The sequence below is a fragment of the Schistocerca nitens genome, chromosome 1 (assembly GCF_023898315.1).
Source record: "Schistocerca nitens isolate TAMUIC-IGC-003100 chromosome 1, iqSchNite1.1, whole genome shotgun sequence".
NCBI classification, from domain to species: domain Eukaryota; kingdom Metazoa; phylum Arthropoda; class Insecta; order Orthoptera; family Acrididae; genus Schistocerca; species Schistocerca nitens.
The window spans coordinates 142,519,254-142,533,048 of NC_064614.1; the positions used below are offsets into that span (position 1 = coordinate 142,519,254).

At 45.4% G+C, this 13,795-nt stretch overlaps 1 protein-coding gene across 1 annotated transcript in view; it reads left to right on the top strand.

Moving 5' to 3' along the window:
* Positions 1–13,510, top strand: part of LOC126243474 (forkhead box protein O) — a 717,094-nt gene extending 703,584 nt beyond the window's left edge. The window contains exon 4 of the mRNA XM_049948166.1: positions 10,739–13,510. The gene's annotated coding sequence lies outside the window, so the exon portion shown is untranslated. The remainder of the gene's footprint in view (positions 1–10,738) is intronic.
* The last annotated feature ends 285 nt before the right edge of the window (positions 13,511–13,795 follow it).

The following is a 13,795-nucleotide window of genomic DNA, read 5'->3' on the forward strand; positions in this document are numbered from 1 at the left end:
TAGACTGTCTCTCGTATCTGGTGGAGGACACAGCAGTTATGCAGGCTTGTTACAGAAAGTGTGACTACACATATGTACGTTAATCAGCACTGTTCACACATGCATGACCGCTCTTGGCACATCCGTACCCTATGGCTGCGAAGGCATGTGTTCCTTGAACCAACTACTGCCTACCCAGCCAAACGGAAGATACCACAAAGCTACGCTACCTCGTAAAGAGTTCTGTTGCGCCTGTTGAGGTAGTCTCAAATCTAGCAATGGAAGACGAGAAGGCGTAATATTACTTGCCCCCACCACGATGAAAGCACAAACTGATGGAAGAAGCCGCTCCAGTTTTTCGCCTTAAAGACGTTTATTACTGTTGCCAGGCTGAAATTTTTCTCTCACCTGCTCGTACTTCATGCTGTGTTACTACACCTACCAAAGATTTTAACAATTCCTATTGATACTGAATATGGTAGGTTGTTAACTGTTTCCCAATCATTCCCGTACCCTGAAACGTTATTAGTTCTTAGAAGCTCCCTCCCTTCTTACCTTTCAGGTACAGTACGATCCGCACCAAATCATAGCTTTCACAAGGCCGCCACCTATGCTCAGCTGGGAATTAGATAATATAGTGTCATGCGTTGTCTGGCAGTCAATGAATAGTAGTTTTGTGGCCATAGGGAAAGAGTGATTTCTTCCTTCACATCCCTCTGTACTTGCAATATATGCAAATGTATTACTGGTAAACTCGCGAAAAATGACTTTACGTACCGTACCTATAGCTCATGGCCAAACCTACGACGTTGTTCTCGCCAAATGTGACAAACAGCAACTGGTCCTCGAGACTTGTGTGACATGCAGAGCGCAGTGCGGACAGGAAGCGGAGTTTTGCGGTGGCAGAAGCGCGCGAAGTACAAAATGCCGCGAAGTGGGTAATATCGCGGGGAAGCGCCGACGGCACGGGGCCCGGAGAACACAGCAGCGTGGCGGCGACAGTGATGGATCACATTCCGAACAGCGGCCGCCTTCCTGGAAGACACTCTAAAAGGTGCGCCGGGAACGCCAGAGTAGTATTTCAGTGTCAGAGCCGGCTTAGCGGGCAGACGCGCCGCTGGGCAAATTTTCCGCCGCCGGCGCGCGGTCCGCCTTCATAAACATTCCAAACTCGCTGCTCGCGAAAATCGCTGGCACACTATGCCAGTAGTCTGACGACTTGTTCCACCAGCTTCTTTGTTCGTGATTTTCATTCACATTCTCTCGCCATACGTGTACATAATAAATTTTCTTGATCTCCGTTTTTCTGAAGTGTTCATTCTGTGAGGTGCAGGGTATCTCTTGCGTTTCAGAAGATCACATACTGAAAAAATATCAGTTAAGAGGGCGTCTCTCCGACTTGGATTCATAATACGCGCCGTGGCGGTGGTGCGCTAGAAGCAGACGTGTCAGAACATGTATAAAAATACGGTAATCTCTTCTATACTGTGGCATCGAATTAGTTCTCGCCTGCAGATCTCGGGAGTCATCAATCTGACTAATTCGATGGGATCCGAACTGTCTCGTGCCAACCTCTTCATCTCAGAGTAGCACTTGCGACGTTTATCCTCAATTATCTGCTGCATATATTCCAGTCTCTGACTCCTTCTACACCTCCCTCTAGTACCACGGAAGTTATTCCCTAATCTGTTAACACATGTCCTATCATCCTGTTCTTTCTTCTTGTCTGTCGTTCCCATATCTTTCTGTAGAGAACGTCCTCATTCCTAATCAGTCCTCCTAATTTTCATCATCCTTCTGTAGCACCACAACTCAGACGCTTCGGTTCCCTTTTTTCCGACTTTCCCCCTCTAGAGCTGCCGGCAGATAGACAACCCAATCAACAGATTTCCAAAGTGAGCTGTTGTCGTACTTTGCCTGGCATTTTGTGTCAGCAACTTCAATAAATCTCACACACGAGCTAACGTTTGCCGTGCCTCGAACAGAGCACAAACTGAGCAGCTGTGAAACAAGTCAAAAACATGGAGAGACGCCTGTGTACACTGACATGTGTTTATCTTCTGTATGTCCAGTAGTCTTGACGCAGCCATCTTCTGGAACTCCAGAGGTACTTACGGATAACCGTATACTTGGTCAGCGTATTGTAGCTGTTGTATCATCTTAACTGTACTGCAAGGAAAATTATTCCTTTCTATATCTCCAATTTCCAGAGCCCTGTTCCGAATCTTGTGGTGGCTTTACTGATTAAGTATACGAGTTGCAAATGTAGATTTCAGGTCTACGTAAGTCAACTCTTCCATCAGTCAGTCACGTTGCTTATCCTACCTCACGAAAGTCTGTTGGTGAACTGTCATTTAGCCTGATGATTTCAAGTATTTGACATTCAAAACTTATGAGGAAACGATATTTACATATGGTGATTCTCGCTGTCAGTCGATCTTCCGGATTCCACAAGACAAGGTTCCGTCCTGATTACATAATCGTGATAATTTTTCTGACGTGTTTAATCGCAATTATCGGTTGGTTTGAGGATTGGGAGACGAATCTCGTTCAGTCGTTGCCTGATGGCTTCCCTGAAGCTGTGGCTCAGACATTGTGCGAACAAACATCTATAGCTAAACGCCTCCTCGCGCAGTGTCACGATTTCGTTTTGGTAGTATCTTGTTATTTCTTAGATGCTGCGACTGTTATACTTGAAAGGAGACCTAATTTCAACACACCCGAAAGCGGCCGTCCGATTACGTAGATTTGTGCGGGTTGTCAAAAACGGTCCGAAAAGTTTAAGGGTGTTGCAGGGTAGGTTGTACTGAGAAATAATTGTTAAAAAAAAATTTGATACGTTGCACCGTTTTCGAGTTAAATGACATTGTGGCCAATAGGATCATTACGCTCGCAAATTCATGTGGCCCGCCCAGACTCTGTCGATAAACATGTTATTCGTTTGGCTCCCTCAAACTGAACAAGAGAGGGATACAAAAATTGGACGTGGGCCGGTAGTAAGGATCGAGCGCGAGCCAAAGACTGAGCAGTCTCGTGCTGTCATCTGTGTTACGAGAACAACTGACACTAATTGTATTTGGCGAGCCTTTTCAATTTCGAGGCGCAACGGCCTGGTTGGCTGTCTTCAAAACTAATTAACTCGCAAACGACGCAACGTATCGAATTTTTTTCCTGAACCCTGCAACACCCTTACAAGCTTTTCAGTCTGTTTCTGCCCACGCTGTATAATAAAGCCGAAGTGGTCTTCACGAACCTACCATGTCTTTGGCATTTCTCTTCACTGATTTTATATGCAGTACCGGTTGTGATAGCTCAGTATTAAGGGTGGGCGATCCATGTTCTGCTGCACCAGGAACTTCAAGTCCTAAAATTGCCTTTTTTTGTTCCAGGAATTCCCAAAGCATAAACGAGACCAATGACTCTTACGCTTTTCTTAAATCCGATTTAAATCCACGCCAACACGAGTTTTAATTTAATACCTGGTACCCAATCAACAAGAGTTGTAATCGTTAAGGTAGGAGGAGTAAAATAAAACTTGTACAGAAACCAGCCGACAATTGTTGGGACTTGGGAGGGCAGCACTGGTTGAGAAAGGAGTGAGACGGGGATGAAGCCTATCACCAATGTTACTGACTGTAGACTTACCAAGCAGTAAAGGAAACAAAAGGAGAAATTTGGAGAAGGAGTTAAAGCTCAGGGAGAAGAAATAAAAACGTTGAGGTTTGCCGATGTCGTCGTAATTCTGTCACAGGCGTAAAGGACTTGGAAGAGCAGCTGAACGAAATGGATGGTGTTTTGATAGATGGGTATAAGACACGACTACAAAAAATGAAGTTGAATTAAATCAGATGTTGCTGACAGATTAGAAACTGAGAGACGAGTTCTGTTATTTGAGAAGTAAAGCAACTGATGATGACCGAAGAAAAGAGGATATAACATGTAGACTGGCAATAGCAGGAAAAGTGTTTCTGAAGAAGAGAAACTTGTTAACATGTAATGTCAAAGAATTAGGAAGTATTTTCCGAAGGCATTTTTCTGTAGTGTAGCCTTGTACGGTAGTGAGACGTGCAGAATAAACAGTTGAGACAAGCTCTTGAAATGTGGTGCTGCAGAAGAATGCTGAAGGTTAGATGGGTAGATCGTGTTAACTAATGAGGAGATACTGAATAGATTTGGGGAGAAACGAAATTTTTATCATAATTCGATTGCGAGGAAGGGATTAGTTGTTAGGACACGTGGTTCAAATGGCTCTGAGCACTATGCGACTGAACTTCTGAGGTCATCAGTCGCCTAGAACTTAGAACTAATTAAACCTTAGTTTAAACATTAGTTTTAATAGCTTTTAAAAAAAAACGCCGGTCTTGTAAACCGGAAATAGGTCTAGCCCCCACTTTTAAAACTTCAGAGGTGAAAAAGCTTCCATCATCGGTCCCCAAAACCGATATTTTAAATAAACTAACCCCTGAAATGATTAAAATAATAATTATATGACTATCAAATGTAATAAATATTAATTTTATTAAATTAAGACCTCCGATATCAATAATACTTTTCGTTATCCTCCAAACTTTTTTAGTTGGATTAATAAAAGGAACAATAATGGAAAGTTATTGACGATCATATATTTTATTCTTAACATTTCTTGGTGGTATATTAGTCCTATTTATTTATATTACAAGAATTGCATCAAACGAAATATTTCAACCTAAATCAATTACCATAATTATTACCCTACCAATATGAGTATTTATTATATTCATATTAATTATCCTAGACATAACAATATTTATAGACTTCTTCAAAAATACTGAAACTATAAATATTGACAATTCAATCAATTACCAAGAAATAACAATATCTTTAGAAAAATTATATAATAGACCAACATTCATTATTACAATAATAATAATAATTTATTTATTTTTAGCACTATTAGCAGTAGTTAAAATTACTAATATTAACCAGGGGCCTATTCGTAAAATAAGATAACTTACTAATTACTAAGGACATCACACACATCCATGCCCGAGGCAGGATTCGAACCTGCACCGTAGCGGTCGCTCGGCTCCAGACTGTAGCGCCTAGAACCGCACGGCCACTCCGGCCGGCTTAGGACACGTTCTGAGATATCAGGGAATTGTCAGTTTGGTATAGACGGCAGGTGTGGGGGCTAAAGTTTGTAGAGGGAGAGCAAATTCTATTGGATGTGGGTTGCAGTAGTTATTCGGAGGTGAAGAGACTTGTACATGACAGAATAGCGTGGAGAGCTGCATGAAACCAGACTTCGGACAGACCATACCATCAAAACAATACATTAAGAATACGGTAGTGCTGGAGGATAAAGTGTCGATAGTTTGCGCTGGACAGCAGCGCATGCACGGTAACCTGAGCTCACGTGTTTTATAGAGGGCGGCGCGGCGCTGCGCTGCGGGCCTTGACCGAATGAGCGACTTTTTTGTGGGGGATTGCGGTGGCAGGCAGGCAGGCAGGCACGCGCCTGTTTGCCGGGCAAACAGCTGAGCCCCGCCACCTGGCCGCCGGCACGTCCGCGTAATCCGAACCTCTTCTCGTGTTAATTGACAGGCGCCGGCGGGCGAGGCGAGGAGAAGCGAGCGAAGCGGGCCCGGCCGCCTCCATTCTGCCCGCCTCTCCCACTGCCGCTGCGGATTCTGCCGCCTGAGCACCTCGTCACGACACACACACACACACACACACACACACACACACACACACACACACACACAGGTGTGAGTAGCGTGCAAGAAACGTAAAACTGACGAAGTGTTCTACGTTCTTCGATACCCAAATTATTAATATTTCAGCACACCATGTATATGGAACTAACATCATCTACATTCTGTATAAAGAGTGTTAACAAAAATTGTAGAATGCTTTGAGAGTAGTAGTACACATAGAAACAAGACAAATAAATCCATTAATTATGGGTCCGGAAACGCATACTTCCTACGATAAACTCGTATTTACAGGAGGCGCTCAACGTGGTGTCCATTCATGACAATGCACCTCTCTGCCCTCCAGGGTAAGGAATGACGGACGCTTTGAAGTCTTCCCGGTTGTTGTCCTTGTACCTGCTGGCACGCATTGAAAACGCGACCCTGTACTACCCCCACATCATTGATTGGCGTGGCGTAGACCAATTCTTTTAAGTCTCCACCCTCGCTGGCCGGTGTGGCCGAGCGGTTCTAGGCGCTTCAGTCTGTCACCGCGAGACCGCTACGGCCGCAGGTTCGAATCCTGCCTCGGGCGTGGATGTGTGTGATTTCCTTAGGTTAGTTAGGTTTAAGTAGTTCTCAGTTCTAGGGGCCTGATGACCTCAGATGTTAAGTCCCATAGTGCTCAGAGCCATTTGAACCATTTGAATCTCCACCCTCCCCCAACCAAAAGTCTAGGAGAATGAGGTCTGGGGAACTAGCAACTAGCAGGCCAAGGTGTGGGGTTCACCTGATCGATCCAGCGGTTATGAAATGTGTGCGTGAGAAGTTAGCGCACATTGTGACGAAAGTGTGCGCCATCATGCATGAACCACGTTGCTGCAATGGCTCAGCCTCCACCAAGGTAGGCAATACAAAAGTCCAGATAATGCACCCCAGTCTTCGTGATAGCACCTATGGCCCTATTTATTCGTTGATTAAGAGTCGGTGTCGATGCCCCCCTTTCCTGAATTGCTTGGGGATTTACATCTACCCATACGTGGTGGTTATGGAAATTCGCAACACCATCTCTTTGTGAACCCAGCCTCATGGGTAAATAACATCTTGGATGTGAACAGTGGATTTGTGGCGCACTTCTGCAATAGCCATTGACAGAACGGCCGTCTGCCATGATGATCCTGTGGCCTTAGGGTGTGAAGGCACTGTAGATGATACGGGTACAGCACTTGTTCATGAAGTACCCCCCAGATAAGAGAGTGAGGCACGCCTTCTGCTGCTGCTAATCATCGCACACGTGTCCTAGTGGTTACTTAGACCAAACGTAGCACATGTCAGGTGTACGGACTGTCTGGTGCCTTGGCCGGCCGGTGGTAGCCGAGCAGTTCTGGCGCTACAGTCTGGAACCGCGCGACTGCTACGGTCGCAGGTTCGAATCCTGCCTCGGGCATGGATGTGTGTGTTGTCATTAGGTTAGTTAGGTTTAAGTAGTTCTAAGTTCTAGGGGACTGATGACCTCAGACGTTGAGTCCCATAGTGCTCAGAGCCATTTTTGTCTGGTGCCTTCCATTGTCAGTCCTCCGAGTTGGAAGAGTATATACGCCCCTCAGACGCTGGAAAAGTCTGCCGAACAGCTTATCAGAGGCACACTGCGCTGTGGATATTTTTCAGCGTAGAGGGCACTGGTTCGCAGGGTACGTCCATTTGCTTAACCATAGCAGAATATCGTATCTTCCATTTCACTTGTCCGGAAGTAGGCTTACATTGCTCGCAGGTGGTGAAAGAGAGAAAATGTAAATATAAGAACAAACAGCGCAATAACAGTACACACATAAGTGCATGAGCGTTTGGAAGAAGGTAAAACACCATGATACGTACCCAGGGTTGACAGTGTTGCACAATAAGACACGCAAACACGACGAAAACTAACGCAGCCTACAACACGACTTGAACCACACAATTTTGACTGCAGACTACCTAATGGTAGGTAGACAGTATTGTACGTAAGACATCATGATACCCTGCCGACACATTTGACGGAGCGCCAATGCAACGACTGTGCTAATATCCGCAACCAAGCGTCGCGCAGCCCTTTCTATAAACACACGTTTATCTCTGGAAGTATACGTTTCCGGACTCGTGTTAATTGGACTTGTATGTATATATGTATGTATGTATGTATCGAACTGGGGACCTAGAAACGACGTAGCCTTCAGTGATACACAACTCCACAACTGGCTACAGCAGTCCACTCACCCCACCGCCGCCCACACCGAACCTAGGGTTATTGTGCGGTTCGGCCCCCAGTGGCGTGGGTTAGAATTCGAGATGTCCTTGATAGATTTCTGCAGGTGTGCTCCACCAGAGGTGTACCCACAGGCCACACAGTTCTTGTAAATTAGGGGCCTGCCCGACAGCGTAATGGGTGTGTTCCATAGGGTTAGGGGTGACATCTTACATGAAAAGTTGCAGTTGACCGGAAATAATGTTCACGCCGTCCGCAGCTGACGTGGTTTCTTCGATTACTGCTGCAGGTCTTCTGAAGGACAACGCCAATGCCAGCCATAGCATAACACCGCCCCCATAGTTGCATTTTTCGATCTGTCCTCCATCTGGATGATGGTGTATCCGGGTGCCGCTATCAGCCTGGTGTAACAAGAAACATGATACGCCTGACCATATCCCCACAAGATCGTTTCTTTCGGAGCCACACGTTCAAGAATGTACCGTGAACAGTGTGCTCCGAAACACTTGCGCCTGCACCGACACTGTATAGTGTCATCAGACATGCCTACCGCCGCACAATTTGCTTTGCAGTGTGTACGAGCCTTCCGTATCCGGGTGCGCCTTGTCGCTTACTCCTGATTTGGCCGTCCTTAGACTGTTTTCCATAGATTGTCTCATTAGCATGCGGACAACTGACATTAGCACGCGAACCAACTTCGAGATGTTGGTTTCCAGGCTCCGCGCCATTAGTCTTTACAGCTTAGTCCTTTTCCGTCAGAATTTCGAACACCTTGTACCATTTCATATTGTGTACAGCGGTACACCTAGATATTTACTCTAAATGTACATACTGCGCAGGCCACTACACGGCGCGTGGTAGAGGATACCTTATACCACAGCTGTCATTCCGTTTCCCCTTTCCTCTCGAAAATGTAGCATGGGACTGTCAGAATGTTTCCGTACGACACCTAATTTCTCTTATCTTTTCTTCAGAGTCCTTACGCGTGATGTACTTTGGTTCCCCAGATTTTCTCAACAGAGTTTCCCGGAAAAAAAGTCTTCTTTCCAGGGATTATCTCACGAAGGATCTCCGTCACGTGTTGGTCGAACCTACCGCTACCAGATCTAGCAGTACACTTCTCGGTTGCTTCTGTGTCTTTCTTTAATCCATCGTGGTGAGGATCCCAGAAACATTCGAGTAGCAGGCAAGTTTTCTGTACGCTGTCTCTTTCACAAGTGAGCTGCACTATTCCTCTAATTTTCCTAGTAAACTCAAGGCGGCCTTTCACCTTACCTGCTGTCGACCTTACGTGCTCGTTCTGTTTCATATCGATTAGCAATGTTAGATCTAGATATTTAAACGATGTGGTTGTGCCAAGCAGAACAGCAGTTAACTACCCTACAACCCTACGTGTAAATAGCAACAATATGGGAATTGTGAGTCCACCTTGATGCAAAACACTTTCTGTTATTCGTTTACTTATTTATTTCTCAAATTAGTTCCAGCGACAAATATCGTCGTCATCAATGGATTCTTTAAATCTGAAACATGCAGAAAATAGTAGTACAGTTATACACACACTGCGACATAGTATTACATTTTTAGCCGCGTGGTACCGCTACGGCCGCAGGTTCGAATCCTGCCTCGGGCATGGATGTTTGTGTTGTCCTTAGGTTAGTTAGGTTTAAGTAGTTCTAAGTTCTAGGGGACTTATGACCTCAGCCGTTGAGTCCCATAGTGCTCAGAACCATTAGCCGCGTGGTCTCAGGCGTCTTGTCACGGTTCGCGCGGCTCCCCCCGTCGGAGGCCCGAGTCCTCCCTCGTGTGTGTGTGTGTGTGTGTGTGTGTGTGTGTGTGTGTGTGTGTGTGTGTGTGTGTGTGTGTCCTTAGCGTAAGTTAGTTTAATTTAGAATAAGTAGTGTGTAAGCTTAGGGACCGATTACCTCAGTAGTTGGGTCCCATAAGACATTACCATAAATTTCCAAATTTGGAAAATTTATTACATTTGTACTGTTTGGTTTTTTAAATATAGTTTTCTGTGGATACTTCCGTACTACCTTATTTATTGTACGTTATAGAATGTTTTTAAGAGCTGTCGCTGCTTGCGGCGTATTTTCTGTGCTTTTTCTGTTGCCGTTTTTCTGTGCATACGTCATGTCATCTGCAACTGTGTGAGCGGCTGTTAGTAAACAAGTACTAAAAGGTGAACTTACGTATTTCAGCCGGCCGGAGTGGCCGAGCGTTCTAGGCGCTACAGTCTGGCAACGCGCGACCGCTACGCTCGCAGGTTCGAATCCTGCCTCGGGCATGGATGTGTGTGCTGTCCGTAGGTTAGTTGGGTTTAAGTAGTTCTAAGTTCTAGGGGACTGATGACCTCAGCAGTTAAGTCCCATAGTGCTCAGAGCCATTTGAACCATTTGAACGTATTTCAGTGTTATACAACATGCTGTAACGTGCAATAAATAAGGTAGTACGAAAGTATCCACAGAAAAGTATACTCAAAATACAAAGAGTAAAAATATAATAATGCGTTATAGTGTTAGTATAACTATGCTGTTTTCTGCATGTCTTAGATTTAAAGAAGCCACTGATGAAGTCGTTATTTGTCGCTGAAATTAGTCTGGGGAATATAGAAGTAAACAAATAATAAAAAATGTTTTGCATCAAGGCGGACTCACAATTCCCATATTGTTGTTTTTCTATGCAAACAAGGGCCAATTGAAAGAGTTCCAAGATAAAATTATTGCTACGCGTAAATGTTTGGGGTCCAGTGTATAAGGATTGTGACGCATGTATGTTAGCAATTGCGTCTCTGATCAGCATATCCTCCGCGTGTGACCGAACTGTTGCCTCTCTGTTGCAGGGCGACGGCCTGGAGCGAACAGGCGACATTGCGGACACCTCGGCGTCGCTTACGAGTCGGCAGCAGCCGCGGCTTGCTGCTCCCGATGGCTGTGCGAAGAACGGCGCCAGGGGCCGCTGCGGTGCCGCCATCACCTCCACCTCCACCAGCACCACGCCCGCTGTGCGCACCGAGGACCGCTCGCCGGACGCCAGGCCAGCTTCCAGAGTTAAGCAGCAGGTGCGCGCCTCCGGTCGGCTCCTGGGACTGTGAGGTGTGGGCGATCGTGTGGACGCCGGGCCGTCTGCTAGACTCGGAAGTGTCACGTCCGCATCGAGGCCGCTGCGTCTCGCCTCCAAGGGGAGGAAGACAGGACAATGTAAAAAAATATATATATAAAGAAACCAAGCAGGACTCAGATTACCGGTAGGAGAAGTGTGATCTGTACTTAATAGCTATGCGGGTTATATAGCGAGCAACCGTTTTCGTTTCTTTCCTTTTTTTGTTTTCTTTTGTGGTACAAGAAAGAGTGTGTTTCGCTGTGATTCCTTCGAGTGAGTTATTTTCAGCACTAGTCCGCCCTAGTTCTCAGTCTCTGGAATACTCCCTCCAAGCGAGGGGAAGTAATCGATATCGCATTACGTGACGAGAACTGTGTCTTTCACTGAGCAAGCAGTGATATATCCTCCGCATCGCAGTCGCCGTCACGCTGTCAGAGTACTACAGAGAAATCTGTTGTGACCTTATAGTGCGAAAGGCAGTCACTAGTAAGTAGGCGTAATTGTGTAGACTTTTCGGAGAGTAAGCAGGTTGGCGCGCAAGCGGCGCGTTTGGAAGATCGGAGCCGATGCCTGCATCCGCGCGCCGGGTACAATAGCTGCAGAGGACCTGCTCACGCCGGTTTTCCTTCATTTTTTCACTACTAGTTTAAGTTAATTTTGTATGAGAAATGATGCGTCAGAGTTGTTGTTAATCTTTAAGAATATTACTAATGTATTGTTATTTCGTGGCTGGCCTACACGAGGAGAGACAGGGAGAATGCATAGGGTGTAATGAAATCGCGGTTATTATCACTAGTTTTAAGGAGAAAATAATATCGCGAAACTGTTACTTATTTTTGTAGAATTCTTTTTTTTTTTAATATTGGGCTACGTTGTCCTGGCGCTGTGAGGGGATTTAGGCGTTAGTGAAGCAGGCGCACTGCTTTCTAGGATGGGACGCACAGCACTTCTGCTACCGAGTGGAAACTCGACGCTGGTTGTCGTACCATTTCCCACGGTGGCGTGAGAGCACCTCCCGCTGTCTTCGCAGCGACTTTGTTTTTGGCGGTAAGGGAATGGGAACGTCCCACCCCAACGCCTCCCAATCCTATCGCATCCCATCGGGAACTTTAGGGGGAAACGCACTATTCAGGGAACTTAGGTTACACTTTATTCCGCAGGCGTGCCGGGCCTGTAGCGGAGCTAGATGCATGTCTCCTGTACGGGGAGACAGAGGAATAGCTTTAGGAAGCCAAAGAGCTACAGTCTCGTGTCTCTGAGATGACTCCTATTTTCTTTGTTTCGGACCACGAATCTTGATAGACCTCCCGCTTCCTGTGTTTTTTGTTTTTATCGTAGAAAAATTTTTTCAAACGCCCTACTCATTTCCGAAGAACGAGTAGCCAGAATCGCGCAAAAAATTGCCAGGGCGACGGAATACTTGCCGTGAGAGACAACCTCTCCACAATGGCGGGGAAAAGAAATTAATTCTTTACGCGGCGTGTGAGAGTGCAACGGCGTTAATCTCTTTGTCACTTGCAAACACAGCAGCAGTGCCTGCCCGAAGACTCTTCTGGCGACGCAGAATTTGCGTAGTGACGATGTAGTTTACGTAGAATCGTTTAGATTGCTAGTCTGTTAAATGTAGAGCAATGTTGACTGCCTGAAAGCAGGTACTGGGCGGGAAAGCGCCGCGCCGGACACGTGGAAATGCCGCCGCTGGCGTTTCCAACTACTTTCATGGACGATTCATAGATGTGTGGCCACAAGATGGAGAAAAATGTCAGTAAATGTTTTGGTAGCTGTAAAGAAAAAAGTATAAAAAATATTTAGAGCTTGTGGTTGGTTTGAATTAATGTACAAGGGAAAAAAGAAAATGATTCTCGATTTTTGTGCGTCATCAAAGTGACGTCTGTTACAGGGTTGTGACTGTCTACAACGATAGTAATCAGTTGGGCTCAGAGCAACACCATTTCTCTTGCCTGTTACACTGGTGTCAAGTGTGGTGCCCGAGTGATGAAACTCGCTTTATGGACCCTCAGGTAGAAAGCCGTTGCTATAGCTATTAGATTACCACGTACATTTGGCCAAAGTTGTGAAACCGACTAATGCAACGATATACTATATAGGTAAGGTGAAGGGAGATTTACTGTTGAGCGTTGTTACAGATGGGAAATAAAAAGTGTGCTATGTTAGATGTCGTATATGAGTATTGTCAATTAAACATCTTGTCAGAAATTCGATACGATCGTGTATTTCCTTAACAGGAATGGCTAGTGTTTACACTGTCTGTTAAATTACTCAATGCAAATTTATTGTATCTGTTCGTTTTGTATAACGTTTAAATCTAAACTTGCAGGGATGCGCCGTACAACTTCAGAGGTTGTTGGATGACAAAACACTAGTGTAATTGCTATTTTAAATTTACTTCACTGTTCATTAAAATATATGTATATAACGGAGAAATGTAAATATACAGAATCAACTACTATGATTGTTGTTTCACAATAAAAGGAAAACACCTGATTTTAAATATGTTTTTGTTTCCCGTTGTTGCACCGTTCTCCCGTCCTGCATGGATTAAGCAGTGCGTGTGAAGTTGCTGCGAATGCGTTTGTTTTGTTTGTGCATGGGGTAAGTTATTAAACATTATAACTGGAAGCTGGCAGGCAGAACTGCGTTACCACAGGGGTGCCAGTTACTGCTGACGCCGGAACTGGAAAGAGGAATCCAGAGTTTGAGAAGAGGATACAGCATCCGAGGACATAGCGTTGAGGTAGACAGTCACTAAACTGCAGAAAACAGTACCATGTTTTGG